At 41.7% G+C, this 17,753-nt stretch overlaps 1 protein-coding gene and 1 long non-coding RNA gene across 4 annotated transcripts in view; one reads left to right on the forward strand and one right to left on the reverse strand.

Annotated features, from left to right (window-relative positions):
* The window catches only part of LOC129549103 (uncharacterized), a 102,574-nt gene extending 90,910 nt beyond the window's left edge, over positions 1-11,664 (forward strand). For both annotated transcript variants that reach the window (XR_016036345.1, XR_016036346.1), the window contains 2 exons: positions 2,928-3,073; positions 11,527-11,664. This is a non-coding gene — a long non-coding RNA (uncharacterized LOC129549103). The remainder of the gene's footprint in view (positions 1-2,927; positions 3,074-11,526) is intronic.
* LOC148773929 (ferroxidase HEPHL1-like) overlaps positions 1-17,753 on the reverse strand; it is a 237,862-nt gene that overhangs the window by 198,185 nt on the left and 21,924 nt on the right. The gene's annotated exons all lie outside the window — the stretch shown is intronic.

The following is a 17,753-nucleotide window of genomic DNA, read 5'->3' on the forward strand; positions in this document are numbered from 1 at the left end:
TTTGGCCTTGGAGTACAGAATGAAGCAGGGCAAAGGCTCATAGAGTTTTGCAAGAGAATGCACTGGTCATAGCAAACACCCTCGTCCAACGACACAACAGAAGACTCCACACATGGACATCACCAGATGTACAGCACTGAAATCAGATTGATTATATTCTTTGCCGCCAAAGATGGAGAAGCTCTCAGTTCAGTTCAGTTCAGTCGCTCAGTCGTGTCCGACTCTCCGCGACCCCATGAATCACAGCACGCCAGGCCTCCCTGTCCATCACCAACTCCCGGAGTTCACTCAAACTCATGTTCACAGAGTCGGTGATGCCATCCAGCCATCTCATTCTCCGTCGTCCCCTTCTCCTCCCGCCCCCAACCTTTCCCAGCATCAGAGTCTTTTCCAGTGAGTCAACTCGTCACGTGAGGTGGCCAAAGTATTGCAGTTTCAGCCTTAGCGTCAGTCCTTCCAATGAACATCCAGGATTGATCTCCTTTAGAATGGACTGGTTGGATCTTCTTGCAGTATAAGGGACTCTCAAGAGTCTTCTCCAACACCACAGTTCAAAAGCATCGATTCTTTGGCGATCAGCTTTCTTTACAGTCCAACTCTCACATCCATACATGACCACGGAAAAACCATAGCCTTGACTAGACGGACCTTGGTTGGCAAAGTAATGTCTCTGCTTTTTAATATACTATCAAGGTTGGTCATAACTTTCCTTCCAGCAAAAACAAGATTGGGAGTTGACTGTGGCTCAGATCATGAGCTCCTTATTGCCAAATTCAGACTTAAATTGAAGAAAGTAGGAAAAACCACTAGACCATTCAGGTATGACCTAAATCAAATCCCTTACGATTATACAGTGGAAGTGACGAAGAGATTCAAGGGATTAGATCTGACAGACAGAGTGACTGATGAACCGTCGATGGAGGTTCGTGACTCTATACAGGAGACAAGAATCAAGACCATCCCCAAGAAAAAGAAATGAAGAAAAGCAAAATGGTGTCTGAGGAGGCCTTACAAACACCTGTGAAAAGAAGAGAAGCGAAAAGGAAAGACACACTCATTTGAATGCAGAGGTCCAAAGAATAGCAAGGAGAGATAAGAAAGCCTTCCTCAGTGATCAGTGCAAAGAAATAAGAGGAAAACAGCAGAAGAGAAAAGACTAGAGATCTCCTCAAGAAAATTAGAGATAATAACGGAACATGTCATGCAAAGATGGGCTCAATAAAGGACAGATTTGGTAGGGACCTAAGAGAAGCAGAAGATATTAAGAAGAGATGGCAAGAATACACAGAAGAACTATACAAAAAAGATCTTCACGACCCAGAGAATCACGATGGTATGATCACTCACCTAGAGCCAGACATCCTGAAACGTGAAGTCAAGTGGGCCTTGGCAAGCATCACTACTAACAAAACTAGTGGGGGTGATGGAATTCCAGTTGACCTACTTCAAATTCTAAAAGATGATGCTGTGAAAGTGCTGCACTCAGTATGTCAGCAAATTTGGAAAACTCAGTCGTGGCCATAGGACTGGAAAAGGTCACTTTTCATTCCAATCCCCAAAAAAGGCAATGCCAAAGAATGCTCAAACTATCGCACAATTGCACTCATCTCATATGCCAGTAAAGTAATGCTGAAATTTTTCCAAGCCAGGCTGCAACAGTACATGAACTGAGAACTCCCAGATCCTCAAGCTGCATTTAGAAAAGGGAGAGGAATCAGAGATCTAATTGCCAACATCCGCTGGATCATGGAAAAAGCAAGAGAGTTCCAGAAAAACATCTACTTCTGCCTTATTGACTAGGCCAAAGCCATTGTGTGGATCATAACAAACTCTGGAAAATTCTGAAAGAGATGGGAATACCAGATCACCTGACCTCCCTCTTGAGAAATCTGTATGCAGGTCAGGAAGCAACAGTTAGAACTGGACATGGAACAAGAGACAGGTTCCAAATAGGAAAAGGAGTACATCAAGGCTGTATATTGTCACCCTGCCTATTTAACTTCTATGCAGAGGACATCATGAGAAACGCTGGGTTAGAGATAGGCAGATGACACCAACTTTATGGCAGAAAGCAAAGAACTAAAGAGCCTCTTGATGAAAGTGAAAGAGGAGAGCTGAAAAAGTGAAAAAAGTTTGCTGAAAACTCAACATTCAGCAAATTAAGATCATGGCATCTGTTTCTATCATTTCACTGCAAATAGATGGGGAAACAGTGGAAACAATGACAGACTTTATTTTGGGGGGCTCCAAAAATCACTGCAGATGGTGACGGCAGCCATGAAATTAAAAACACTTGCTCCTTGAAGAAAAGTTATGACCAATCCAGATAGCATATTAAAAACCAGCAACATTACTTTGCCAACAAAGGTCCGTCTAGTCAAAGCTATGGTTTTTCCAGTAGTCATGCATGGATGTGAGAGTTCGACTATAAAGAAAGCTAAGCCTTGAAGTATCGATGCTTTTAACTGTGGTGTTAGAGAAGACTCTTGAGAGTCCTTTGGACAGCAAGGAGATCCAACCAATCCACCCTAAAGGAAATCAGTCCTGAATATTCACTGGAAGGACTGATGCTGAAGCTGAAACTCTAATATTCTGGCTACCTGATGCAAAGAACTGACTCACTGGAAAAGACCCTGATGCTGGGAAATATTGAAGGTGGGAGGAGAAGGGGACCACAGAGGATAAGATGGTTGGATGGCATCACCAACTCAATGGACATGAGTTTGAGTAAACCCTGGGAGTTAGTGATGGACAGGGAGGCCTGGCGGGCTGTAGGCCATGGGGTCACAGAGAGCTGGACATGACTGAGCGACTGAAGTGACTGAAGTGAACTGTCTGCAAAGCACAATAAAGGGAAGTGCAATAAAACAAGGTATACGTGTTTTCTTGACTAATTTTCTGTTTACCTATTCATTTTTGTTTTTAAGGATAGGTAGTTCTTTGGCTCCATCGAGTCTTAGCTGTGGTGTGTGGGCTTGGCTGCCCTGCAGCACATGGGATCTTAGTTCCCTGACCAAGGATCAAACCCATGTCCCCTGCACTGCGAGGCGATTCCTATCCACTGGACCGCCAGGTAAGTCCCCACCTATCTGTGTTAATAGAGATACGCTAATCTGTGGGCTCCTCCCTTTTCCTTCTGATCCTGTCACTTTTCACTTTTAAGGCTGTGTTAGGTGTTAAATCAATGCTCCAGCTGCCCAATGCGCTTCAGTGCTCACTGTCAACAGTATTCTATCTGACGTCACTGTTGCCACACCAGTGTGTTTCCTCATCAGACCATCACATTTGTCAAGCGTATCTTTTCCTATTTACCAATGTATTTCTTTCAAGCCTGTTTGTGCTTACTAGTGTTTTTAAACAATATATAGTTTCCTCCTCAGTTCAGTTCAGTTGCTCAGTCATGTGTGACTCTTTGCGACCCCATGAATCACAGCACGCCAGGCCTCCCTGTCCATCACCAACTCCCGGAGTTCACTCAAACTCATGTCCATCGAGTCGGTGATGCCATCCAGCCATCTCATTCTCTGCCGTCCCCGTCTCCTCCCACCCCCAATCCCTGCCAGCATCAGAGTCTTTTCCAGTGAGTCAACTCGTCGCATGAGGTGGCCAAAGTATTGGAGTTTCAGCTTTAGCATCAGTCCTTCCAATGAACACCCAGGATTGATCTCCTTTAGAATGGACTGGTTGGACCTCTCTGCTTTTTAATATGCTATCTAGGTTGGTCATAACTTTCCTTCCAAGGAGTAAGCGGCTTTTAATTTCCTGGCTGCAATCAGCATCTGCAGTGATTTTGGAGCCCCAAAAAATAAAGTCTGACACTGTTTCCCCCTCTACTAAAGTATAAACTCAACGAGGAGTTTTTTCCCCCCAGGGGTCTTATTCCCAGAGCCTAGATCAGTGTCTGGCACATAGCAGGTGCTCATTAAATACATACATACATTTACAATATGTACTTATACTTAGCTTTATGAGAAAAAGTTACAGTTAAAAGTATTCAGCACTTCCATCTTCTTGAACAAGACTATGTTCCTAGCATACTTAACCTACCTAATACTCCTTGTTGTTATTTTCCAGAGACTCAGAAGAACTTTTTACAAAAATAACTGGTCCTGTTATTATCATTGTTGAGTGACTTTGCCAAAAACTACACCCTCATCCTATCTTGGGGTTCTCTTTTCTTTCTGCTAAAGGATGCTCTTTAGAAATTCTTATAGATAGGGTATGCCAGAGATAAATTATTTTAGTCCTTGCCCCAAAATGTCTTTCGCTTGTCCTCAACCTGCAGTGGTGCTTTAGATGGATAAAGTTATCATCACTCAGCATTTTAAAGATATTAGTTCATTATCTTCTAGCTGTTATTGTTGCTGTTGAGAAGCCTGCACAGTTGATCATCTTTTGGAGATTTCTTCTCTCTGGTAGCTTTTAGTTGCAAAGAATGTCTCTAGCCTTCTAGTTGCAAAGAATGTTTCTCATTGCGATTGATTTTTACTTGTCCTGCTTCGTATGCACAGCGTAGTTTTAATGTGAGGTTTGACAAGTTATCAGTTCTGAAAATTTCAGGATGTACTTCTTTAGTTATCATTCCTTAGTCATTCTTACAGCCCCTTGTTCTAGGACTCCCACCAGATGTATACTGAAGGTTCTCAACCTGTTTTTAATATCTCTTAATGGCATAATGGTTTTTCCCATGGTCACGTATGGATGTGAGAGTTGGACTGTGAAGAAAGCTGATCGCCGAAGAATTGATGCTTTTGAACTGTGGTGCTGGAGAAAACTCTTGAGAGTTCCTTGGACTGTGAGGAGAGTCAACCAGTCCATTCTAAAGGAGATCGATCCTGGGCGTTCATTGGAAGGACTGATGCTAAAGCTGAAACTCCAATACTTTGGCCACCTCATGCGACGAGTTGACTCACTGGAAAAGACTCTGATGCTGGGAGGGATTGGGGGCAGGAGGAGAAGGGGACGACAAAGGATGAGATGGCTGGATGGCATCCCCGACTTGATGGACATGAGTTTGTGTGAACTCCGGGAGTTGGTGATGGACAGGGAGCCTGGTGTGCTGCGATTCATGGGGTCGCAAAGAGTCAGTCACGACTGAACTGAACTGAAGTAGACAAAAGAACTGTACACAGAAAAGTATAAGACACTGATGAAAGAAATCAAAGATGACACAAACAGATGGAGAGATATTTCATGTTTCTGGGTCGGAAGAATCAATACTGTGAAAAGGACTATACTACCAAGCACAATCTACAAATTCAACGTGATCCCTATCAAATTACCAACGGCATTTTTCACAGAACTAGAACAAAAAATCGCACAATTCATATGGAAACACAAAAGATCCCAAATAGCCAAAGCAGACTTCACAAAGAATGGAGTTGGAGCAATCAACCTTCCTGACTTCAGATTATACTACAAAGCTACAGTCATCAAGATAGTATGGTGCTGGCACAAAAACAGAAATATAGACTGATGGAACAAGATAGAAAGCCCGGAAATAAACCCATGCACCTATGGGTACCTTATTTTTAACAAAGGAGGCAAGAATTTACAATGGGGCAAAGACAGGCTCTTCAATAAACGGTGCTGGGAAACCTGGACAGCTACATGTAAAAGAATGAAATTAGAACACTTCCTAACACCTATACAAAGATAAACTCAAAATGGATTAAAGACCTAAATGTAAGATCAGAAACTATAAAACTCTTAGAGGAAAACATAGGCAGAACACTCAATGACGTAAATCAAAGCAAGATACTCTATGACCCACCTCCTAGAGTAATGGAAACAAAAACAAAAGTGAACAAGTGGGACCTGATTAATCTTGAAAGCTTTTGCACAGCAAAGGAAACGATAAGCAAGGTGAAAAGACAGCCCTCGGAATGTGAGAAAATAACAGCAAATGAAACAACAGACAAAGGATTAATTTCCAAAATATACAAGCAGCTCCTACAACTCAATGCCAGAAAAACAAACAACCCAACCAAAACGTGGGGAAAAGACCTAAACAGACATTTCTCCAAAGAAGACATACAGATGGATAACAAACACATGAACAGATGCTCAACACTGCTCATTATCAGAGAAATGCAAATCAAAATTACAATGAGATATCATCAAAAAAATCTACAAATAATAAATGCCGGAGAGTGTGTGGAGGAAAGGGAACACTCTTGCACCGTTGATGGGAATGTAAATTGATACAGCCACTATGGAAGATGGTATGGAGATTCCTTAAAAAAACTAGGAATAAAACCGCCATATGACCCAGCAATCCCACTCCCAGGCGTATACCCTGAGGAAACCAACGCTGAAAAAGACCCATGTATCCCATTGTTCACTGCAGCACCATTTACAATAGCTAGACTATGGAAGCAACCTAGTTGTCCACTGACAGATGAATGGATCAAGAAGCTGTGGTACATATGCACAATGGAATATGACTCAGCAATCAAAAGGAAGGCATTTGAGTCGGTTCTGATGAGGTGGATGGACCTAGAAGCTATCACACAGAGTGAAGAGAGTAAGAAAGACAAAGACAAATATTGTATTCGAATGCATATATATGGCATCTAGAAAAGCAGCACTGAAGAATCTATTTATAGGGCAACAACGGAGAAACAGACATGGAGAAGACACTTATGGACATGGGGAAGGGTAGGAGAGGATCAGACATTCTTCACCACCTCAAATCCTATTTCATTATGCCTATGTTAGGGCCAAAGAAATCTGCATTTTGACAGTTTTCCAGACTTGAGAAAGCATCACACGCACAGTACAGAAAAAACAGGGACGTGTTGCAGACATTCTCACATGATCGGAAGTACTGTTCTCATGAACTTCCTGCATTTTCAGTTTCCTTGGCAGCATCAGTTTCTAGGCCTTCAGACTCCCATCAACTAGATATTCAGTAGCTACATGGATCAAATCGTTTCCAAGAAACTGCCACTGATATTAAGTTTGCCAAATACATGTATAAGCTTACACTGAAGCTGACTAATCCAAACCATTTTCTTCACAAGCCTTAGATTATAAAGACAAATGACAGAAACTTACAGCACAGAGGCATTTATTAGAACTCTGCAGTAAGCCAGGGCTTTAAGAGAAAGACACCTGAAAAACTCTATCCTTGAGTTCAAAAGAAGGCACAAGCTTGTAAACACAATACAAGATACAGCAGCATGACCTATGAAGCAATCAAAATTATCAAAGACTTCATGTCAGTCCCTCAACACAGGATTTTTGAATGAGTATTTGCCTGTACTGGCAGTATGGCCATCAGTATTCTAACAAAAAATGCGAGCAAAGGCACAGAGGTTCGAACAGGGTGTGTGTAGTGTTGCTGGGGTACGAAGAGCGCATGAACTGTAAGCACAAGAGGTAAGCACTTTCAGAAACATGTGTACGCATGTGTGTGTAAACACTGACATAAACATATCAATGGACATATCTGTACATCCAACTGCCAACTCACCACAGACCCACTCCTTCCTTTCCAATCCTTCCAAAACCAAACTCTTCATTTCCACTCCTTAGTTTCTCCATTTTCACAAATGGTAATCCCACTCTTCTAGCTGCTCAGGCCGAAACCCTTGGGGTCCTCCTTGAAACCGCTTCTGCGTATCCACCTCACAACCTACCAGCACTTCTTGTCATTCGACTTTGCAACCTATCTAGAATCTGACCACTTTCCAAACGTCCTCCACAGCGTCCACCCAGTTTGAGTGATTAGTACCTCATCCTTGGATTTCTGGAGTGGCTTCCAGTTCATCTCCATTTGTACACAAGAACCAGGGTGATCCTTTAAAGACATGCCACCCCTGTGCTCATGATCATGTCTCTTCCGCGCAACAGCTTCTAACTCACTCAGAATCAAATCCAAATTCCATAAAGGAGCTCTAAAGACACCTCCCAACCCCAGTGCTTTCTGATCGAATTTCCTTCCCTTCTCCCTTACTCACACGGCTCGAGCCTCTGTGGTGTCCCCGTTGTTGTGTGAATATAACCAGCATGCTTCCACTGCAGAGCCTCTGCACTAGTTGCTCTGCTTCCTCTGCCTGGACTGATCTTCCCGAGATACCTGTATCATTTGTTCTCTCATTTCATTCACATCCCTGTCACACTGTCTCCTTATTAAAAAGGACTTCCCTAATGTCTCCATACTGTTTCACTGTCACCTAACTCTATTCTTTCTTATTGGCAGTCACTGCTATCTGACATTATCTACTTATCTGTATCTTACCATTCCAACCATCACTACAACTGTAGCTCCATAAGAACAGACCACATTTTGTTCACTACTCATCTCCACTATTTGGAATGGTGTCTAGCACATGCTGCTGCTGCTAAGTCACTTCAGTCATGTCCGACTCTGTGCGACCCCACAGACGGCAGCCCACTAGGGTCACCCCCGTCCCTGGGATTCTCCAGGCAAGAACACTGGAGTGGGTTGCCATTTCCCTCTCCAATGCACGAAAGTCAAAAGTGAAAATGAAGTCGCTCAGCTGTGTCTGACTCTTAGGGACCCCATGGACTGCAGCCTACCAGGCTCCTCTGCCCATGGGATTTTCCAGGCAAGAGTACTGGAGTGGGTTGCCACTGCCTTCTCCGGTCGAGCACATGGAATACATCCAATTGATATTTGCTGAATGGATGACTGTTGACTAAATATACTCATATAGCCCTTACCCAACTTAACAGCTTCCCTGGTGGCTCAACTGGTAAAGAATCTGCCTGCTACTGCAGGAGACACAAGAGACGTGGGTTCAATCCTGGGGTCAGAAAGATCCCCTGGAGAAGGAAATGGCAACCCACTCCAATATTCTTGCCGGCAAAATTTCACGCGTGGACAGAGGAGTCTGGCGGGCTCTATATATAGTCCATGGGGTCTCAAAGAGTTCTACATGACTGAGCGCTCACCCCACATACAAGTTAAATAGAAAGATGACTAGAAGGAGTATGGAAGACATTTGAGCTGTACAAAATTGAGAGCAGAAATACCTGATGAGCCATAACTAAAACCAGATAAGGCAATGAGAATGAGACAGCTGTGAAATTAGTTAAATAAAAGCAGCAGAATCTACAACTGACTGGATGTGGGAGCTTGGGTCAATGAAGGAGCAATATGCCTTCTAGGAATTAAAAAAAAAAAATGAGCAAGGAGTAAAATCAATTTTAGACATGTTGAAGTTGAGGTACTTGAGACAAATTCAGGTTAGGATATCCAACGGCTGCTTGTTAGGCGGATTTGGAACTTACCAGAAAGATGACAAGGCTATAGATTTCGATTCAGGAGGCATCAGTGTGTGAGGAACAGTTAAAATCAGTGAGATGAAATTACCCAGAGGAAGCACGTAGAATCAAAAAGAACAGAAACAGACTGCTAAGAAGCACCAGGAAGAAGAAGAAGATGCAAGAAAGGAAACTGAGAAGGACTGGACTGAGATGTAGCAGACCACAAAAGTTTGCACAAAACGCTGAAGTGATTTTCGGGAGAGGAGGACAGACTGAGGTTGAGGGGAGTAGGGGTCACATACGGAATGACGGTGAAATGAAATTCAGGTTTGAAGTGAGTGACATAGATTTGGCATAAGTGCTGAGGAGAATGAAGAGAAACCTTCCCGTCGACCACACTGGAAACTGACTAAAGACAAAGAGCAAATAGAGCGGCTATGGTTTAAACTGTCTAGCAATAGGAGAATGGATAAGCAAAATACAGTAATCTATACAATGGAAGATAAGGAAAAGGAAAGAACTATTAATGAGCACAAAACCATTAGTGAGTCTTGAAAACAGAGCAAAGAAGAGCACTCTTAACTCAAGCACAATGAGAGTTATACACGTATGGCTTCATTTGTATGAAGCTCTAGAATACACAGTGATCACCTAGGGAGGATGCTAAACAGCAGTTGCCTCCAGAGGATGGCACAGACATGGGCTGACTAGCAAGGAGCATGAGAGCGTGAGGCAATGGTAATGATCCAGTGCTACACCCTTCTAAGGATTTGGCTTTCTAAGCTGCAGGTTTTTATCAAAAGTGTTCCGTGCAGCACTGCCCATAATAGCAAACCCTTGGAAATACTTAAATAACCATCAGTAGAAGATGCTAAGTAACTCCAGATAGTAGTATTAACACAATTGGCCATTACACAGCAATTAAGAGGAAAGAACCAGACTAACAAATATAAACAACAGATACAGATATAAACACAGATACATGTACAACATTATATATTTTTATATATATATATATATATATATATGGAACGTAAAAAAGTATAGAATGTTGCTTATGGATATGCTTGTGATGTACAGTAAAAGTATAAACACAAACATAAGAAGAATTAACGACAAATTCAACACAATGATGATCTCATCTCTGGGGAGAAAAGAGGGAAATGAAATCAAGATGGATACTAACAAAGGAATCTTCAACTCTACCTGTACTGTTTTATTTCTTTAAAAAAGAAATCTGGGGCATTCCCTGGTGATCCAATGGTTAGGACTTGGTATTCTCACTGTCTGGGCCCCAGGTTCCATCCTTAGTTGGGGGAACTAAGATCCTGCAAGCCATGTGGGATCTTGGGTGTGGACAAAAAAAAAAAAAAAAAGTCTGAAGCAAACACTGCAAAATATTATTGGACAAAGCTAGACAGTAAGAGTTTTATAGGTATTCATCTATGCTTTATCCTTGGAACATTTAAGAACACGAAAAGGCACAACATTATAGTATAAAAAAATGCAGTATTACTACCATACACGTTATTACTAACAATTATGTTCTCTTAAACAAATCTGTAAGACTGTCAGGTAAATGTCCTCAGGCCTTTAGGAAATGCTTACAATCTATATATTGGAAGTGATTTGAAAAGTATCTGACATTTTCTGGGTCTGAGTATGTTAATACATGACAGTAAAACAGAACCAAGGGACTTCCCTGGCAGTCCAGTGGTTGACTTCGTGCTTCCAGTGCAGAGGCCACGGGTTCTATCTCTGATCAGGGAACTTAGATCCCACATGTTGCATGGTCAAAAAAACAAAACTGAAAAAAAGAAAAACAGAAATGACAGAACTACTGTAGTCAATAACACCGAAATCATAAAGATATTCCAGTCCCATTAAATCATTAAAGATATTTAATAATGAGGCAACAAATGATTATGTTCTCTATATCTTCTAATCTTTTATAAATGGCATTACTTTTATAACCGGGGGTGGGGGGGAACTGCAAGGGAAAGATATCAAACAATCAATATCTTGATTACGTTTTTCTTAATTACTTTAAAATTTTCTTCACAGAAATGTTTTTCTTTTTCCACCTTTCTCATTGCATTCCAAATTCCTAAGGAAATGAACAGCTCTGAGGCATGAAACTTCTGTTCAAAATTATAAGTAATATACACACTTCAAAAATTCTTAAAAACTGATGAACCAGAAGACAAATAATTTTAAATATGCTGCAAAAGAAGCAATGGTCCATGAAAAATCTATGATTTTCACACCTACTGCATTCCATATCTTCAGGCCAAGGAACACCAAACAGCTCCCTGAGCTTCGAGCACTCACTGTGAGCCTGCTGACAGCCCGCGGCAGGGAAGGGTGACACGTCCGTACTCCACACAGGAGCACAGAGCGCACAGAGAGATGGCCGGAAGTCCCGAGAGCAGTCCAAATTCACCCCAGGGCGGAATGGCCGGGAAAAGTCCAAACCAAATCATTAGATGGACAGTTGTATACAAGTCAAAGTTTTCTTCACATATAATATGGCAATATTCCTGTTTTTTCTGTTTTAGAAGATTTCTGAAGGCAATTAAAATCTTCTGAAGGGAAGTTTTTGTGTTTTTCAACAAAACCCTCTTCACCCTACCCTAGAGATTCTGATTTGGTTAAGTATGAGGTGTATTACAGAATCTATACGGATATTTTAATTATTACAGGTGATATTAATGAAAACACCTAGCTCAGAACGACAAATAACAATACATACAGTCCATTTTACACAGAAAAACCCACAAAAGATATGTGTCAAATGCTCAGAAACCTGACTACTGCTTGGCAATGGGATTACAAGAGATTTCAAATTTGTTTTTCTTATGTACTTCAATTTCTGTATTTTTGTCAACTAACATATATCAATAGGAGAGGAGGACAAAAAATGAAAGGAGAGGGTAGGAGAGGAAGAGCAGTCGTTATACACAGGGGTATACATTTTGAAGTGGCAGGTAACGGAAGAGATATCACTTTGGTCTCATATTTGCCTGTTCTTTTTACATTAAAAGCAAAATTTAAAAACATACACTAGAGTTCTTTGAACTCTGAAAGCACACGATGTAAACAGAGCTAATACTGTAAGCTGATATTAAGGAAACAGAAAAAATAGTGGCCCCAAACATAAAACCATACTAAAATTATCATCATAACCACAGGAAGGGATCAATTATCCCTTTTGACTACCAAGTATTTTTTTCACATGTTTATATAATCAGTTTCAGAGTCATTGCTGACTTTTACCTCATAACATAGTCTCACCACAAGGCCTTTCCACTAAGACTCAATCAATTTATTTCTAATTTGATATAAAACATTTTCCAGAAGGCTTCTATACACAACGCAGTCACAAAACCGAGTGTCACTTAGAGAAACAGGTGTTCAAAGAAGTTAACTGTGTAACAGACGTGATAACTGATAGATAACTATATGGGACGATCCCTTTACCACTTCTTATCACTATTCAGTTCAGTTCAGTTGCTCAGTCGTGTCCGACTCTCCGCGACCCCATGAGCCACAGCACGCCAGGCCTCCCTGTCCATCACCAACTCCCGGAGTACACTCAAACTCATGTCCACAGAGTCGGTGATGCCATCCAGCCATCTCATTCTCTGTCGTCCCCTTCTCCTCCCGCCCCCAACCTTTCCCAGCATCAGAGTCTTTTCCAGTGAGTCAACTCGTCGCATGAGGTGGCCAAAGTATTGCAGTTTCAGCTTTAGCATCAGTCCCTCCAATGAACACCCAGGATTGATCTCCTTTAGAATGGACTGGTTGGATCTCCTTGCAGTCCCAGGGACTCTCAAGAGTCTTCTCCAGCACCACAGGTCAAAAGCATCGATTCTTCGGCGATCAGCTTTCTTCACAGTCCAACTCTCACATCCATACATGACCGCGGGAAAAACCATTGCCTTGACTAGACGGACCTTGGTTGGCAAAGTAATGTCTCTGCTTTTTAATATACTATCAAGGTTGGTCACAACTTTCCTTCCAAGGAGCAAGCGTCTTTTAATTTCATGGCTGCAATCAGCATCTGCAGTGATTTTGGAGCCCAAAAAAATAAAGTCTGACACTATTTCCACTGTTTTTCCATCTATTTCCCATGAAGTGATGGGACCAGATGCCATGATCTTTGTTTTCTGAATGTTGAGCTTTAAGCCAACCTTTTCACTCTCCTCTTTCACTTTCATCAAGAGGCTTTTGAGTTCCTCTTCACTTTCTGCCATAAGGGTAGTGTCATCTGCATATCTGAGGTTATTGATATTTCTCCCGGCAATCTTGATTCCAGCTTGTGCTTCTTCCAGCCCAGCGTTCCTCATGATGTACTCTGCATATAAGTTAAATAAGCAAGGTGACAATATACAGCCTTGACGCACCCCTTTTCCTATTTGGAACCAGTCTGTTGTTCCACGGACAGTTCTAACTGTTGCTTCCTGACCTGCATACAGGTTTCTCAAGAGGCAGGTCAGGTGGTCTGGGATTCCCATCTCTTTCAAAATGTTCCACAGTTTATTGTGATCGACACAGTCAAAGGCTTATCACTATTACTATACAGTATACTGGAGAAGTCAATGGCACCCCACTCCAGTACTCTTGCCTGGAAAATCCCATGGACGGACGAATATAAAATAACACTACATATAATAGTATATATATATATATATATATATATATACACACACACACTATATACAATAAATATAACATATATTTATATATAATAACATATAACACACTATATGCAACCAGCACTTCCAAGCATGAAGAAATCATTTTAAATGAATAACTTTAAATTAAATCAATGTTCCCATCAAGAACAACTTCAAAATACAGGAAAAGTTTTAAAGTATCTCTTGAAGGCTACTAGAGAACTACTGAAGGAAAAGAACTAGACAGACCAGGAATCAGAGAGCAGGGAAGCATGCAGAGGTGGCCCGATAAGTGCGGCCACTTCTCCAAGGAGGTATCTGCTGAACCTGGGTGTAAGGCAAGAGACTGAGACGCAAGTTTTGCCTAGGCTGATGCTAGAGAACCAAGAAACCAGCAGGGCTCTGGTAGGCGTGCAAGACCATAGACAGTACATGTGTATATTTAACTGAATCACCTTGCTGTACCCCCTGAAACTAACACAACACTGTGACTCAATGATGCTCCAATATAAAATAAAAATTAGAAGGAAAAAAAAGACTACAGACAAAACTCAAAACAAAAGGGACAGATGGGTGAACGGGGAAGTTCCGAGGTTTGGGCCTGACACAGAGCTAATTTTCCCTTCAAGATATTTAACAATTCTGGAGATGCATAGGGCAGGAGGTTAGCACAAAGCCTCTGAAAAGCAGAGTGGAGATTTTGGCAGTGTTATCAGTATTAGGAAACATAAATTAGAGGCTCAAGTCCAGCTAGGGGAAATGGGCATAACTCACTCGCAGCTGGAAGCCCCTCCCCCGAGTGACCACACATCATCAGTGGGGGCAAATGACAGGGAGGCAGAGGCTGGTCAAAACCGAAACCCAGCGTCAACTCAGCTTAGTCCCAAGACGGTACATGAGAAATATGTTTGAGAAAATAAAAGACGAAGGATTCCAGAAAATTGGAATCCATCATGAGAAGGACCAAATGGAACTTCTGTAAGTGAAATACATAAATGATGACGTAACGAGCTCATTAGATATACCAGAAGAAAGAACTGGCAAAATGGAAAACAAGTCAGTAGAAAATATCCAAACCAGAAGCACACAGACCAAAACCTACTGAAAAATACAGAAAAAACCATAACAGATGTATAAAATACATGAAAATGTTTAGGATATAGATAACTAGAACCTCAAAAGAGGGAAGAAAGAAGGAACAGAGGCAATATATAACAAGATGATGGTCAAGAGTTTGTTAAAACTGATTAAAGAAAACCCATAGATCTGGCAACCCGCTCCAGTACTCTTGCCTGGAAAATCCCATGGACAGAGGAGCCTGGTAGGCTACAGTCCATGGGGTCACAATGAGTCGGACACGACTGAGCGACTTCACTTTCACTTTTCTATAGATTCAAACAGGTATGCAAATCCCTAAAAGAATACATACAAAAAATACACCTAAGCATATCACATTTAGACTGTGGAAAACCAACGAAAAATATCGGAAAAACAACCAGTGGGGGGAAAAAAGACACCTTACCTTCAACAGAACAACTACTGCTGGACTTTGGAATGCTAGAAAACAACAGAATGACTTATTCAGAGAACTAAGAGAAAACAACTGCTCACCATAATACCATGGTCAGCAGAAATACCCTTTAATAAGTGAAGGCAAAGTAAACACATTTTCAGATAGGCAAAAACAGAAAAATTAACTGGCCCAAACCTACACTAAAAGATAAAAGTAAGATGAAAATTCAAAAGGAATTAAAAGCCACAAAAGAGGTCAATGTGTGGGAAAACAGAAATGAATATTCTCTGTAAAAACCAAACATAATGCCTTAAAGACATATAAAATACAAAATAATTATGTGTAATAATAAAATGATAAAGACAGGGCTCAGAGGAACACTAACGGGAGAGTGACCAAAGTTGTTATTTTTATTAGAATATTGCAAGTCAAGAGTACATATCCTAATTTCTGGAGTAAGCAATACAAGAATGCACAACTAACTAGGTAATCAGGGAGAGAAATACAGTAATACAAAAGAAGTCAAGACAGGAGAGAAAAAAAGAAAAAGAGTTTGGAAACACGGAAATCGAATAATAAGATGGCAGATTTAACCCAAGTACCTCACCAATTGCATTATATATAAATGAACTACCGACCACATAAGAGAGGAAGATTGCTGGACTAGGTACAAAAAAAATTTGCTGACGGGAATGCAAAATAAGGCAACCACTACGGAAAACAGTTTGGCGACTATTCAAGCAGTTAAACATAAATCTGTCACATGACCCTGCAATTCCACTCCTAGGAATTACCCCAAATAATTTTAACTAAGCAAAAATAATCCTGCTTATTTAACTTCTATGCAGAGTACATCATGCGAAATGCCAGACTGGACAAAGCACAAGCCGGACTCAAGACTGCCGGGAGAAATATCAATAACCTCGGATGCGCAGATGACATGACCCTCATGGCAGAAAGCAAAGAACCAAAGAGCCTCTGGATGACAGTGAAAGAGGAGCGTGAAAAAGTCCGGGTTATCCCGCCGCCTTCTATCTCTCCCCCGGCCCCTCAGGCTAATTCGCCAAAACGACCATCACAAAGGGGAAGAGGAGGGACGCCCGCTACATGTTCTCTAGGCCTTTTAGAAAACACGGAGTTGTTCCTTTGGCCACACACATGCGAATCTACAAGGGGCATATTGTAGGTATCAAGGGAATGGGTACTGTTCAACAAGGAATGCCCCACAAATGTTACCATGGCAAAACTGGGAGAGTCAACGATGTCACCCAGCATGCTGTTGGCATCATTGTAAACAAACAAGTTAAGGGCAAGATTCTCGCCAAGAGAATTAATCTGCATATCGAGCATATTAAGCACTCTAAGAGCCGAGATAGCTTTCTGAAACGTGTGAAGGAAAACGATCAGAAAAAGAAGGAAGCCAAAGAGAAAGGGACTTGGGTTTAGCTGAAGCGCCAGCCTGCTCCACCCAGAGAAGCACACTTTGTGAGGACCCATGGAAAGGAACCCGAAGTGTTGGAGCCCATTCCCTATGAATTCATGGCCCGATGGGTGTAAAAATAAAGACCTGGACTGTAAAAAAACAAAACAAAACAAAACTTGGCTTAAAACACAACATTCAGAAAACTAAGACCACGACATCCAGTCCCATCACTTCATGGCAAACAGGGAAACATTGGAAACCGTGAGAGACTATTTTGGGGGGGCTCCCAAATCACTGCAGATGGTGACTGCAGCCATGAAATTAAAACACACTTGCTCCTTGGCAGAAAAGTTATGACCATCCTAGATGGCACATTAAAAAGCAGTGACATCACTTGCCAACAAAGGTCCATCTAGTCAAAGCTATGGGTTTTCTGGTTGTCATGTATGGATGCAAGAGTTGAACTATAAAGAAAGCTGATCGCCGAAGAACTGATGCTTTTGAACTGTGGTGTTGGAGAAGACTCTTGAGAGTCCCTTGGACAGAAAGGAGATCAAACCACTCTATCATAAAGGAAATCCGTCCTGAATACTCACTGGAAGGACTGATGCTGAAGCTGAAACTCCAATACTTTGGCCACCTGATGGGAAGAACTGACTCGTTGGGAAAGACCCTGATGCTGGGAAAGACGGAAGGCGGGAGGAGAAGGGGACGACAGAGGATGAGATGGCATCACCGACTAAATGCACAGGAGTTTGAGCAAGCTCTGGGAGTTGGTGATGGACAGGGAGGCCTGGCAAGCTACAGTCCATGGGGTTGCAAAGAGTCGGACACGACTGAGCGACTGACCTGAACTGAAGCAAAAATGTGCGTAGGAATGTTCATAACAGAGTAGTGTTAT

This window comes from Moschus berezovskii, chromosome 25 (genome assembly GCF_049115385.1).
Source record: "Moschus berezovskii isolate FMDL1 chromosome 25, NW_MosBer_1.0, whole genome shotgun sequence".
Classification (NCBI taxonomy): domain Eukaryota; kingdom Metazoa; phylum Chordata; class Mammalia; order Artiodactyla; family Moschidae; genus Moschus; species Moschus berezovskii.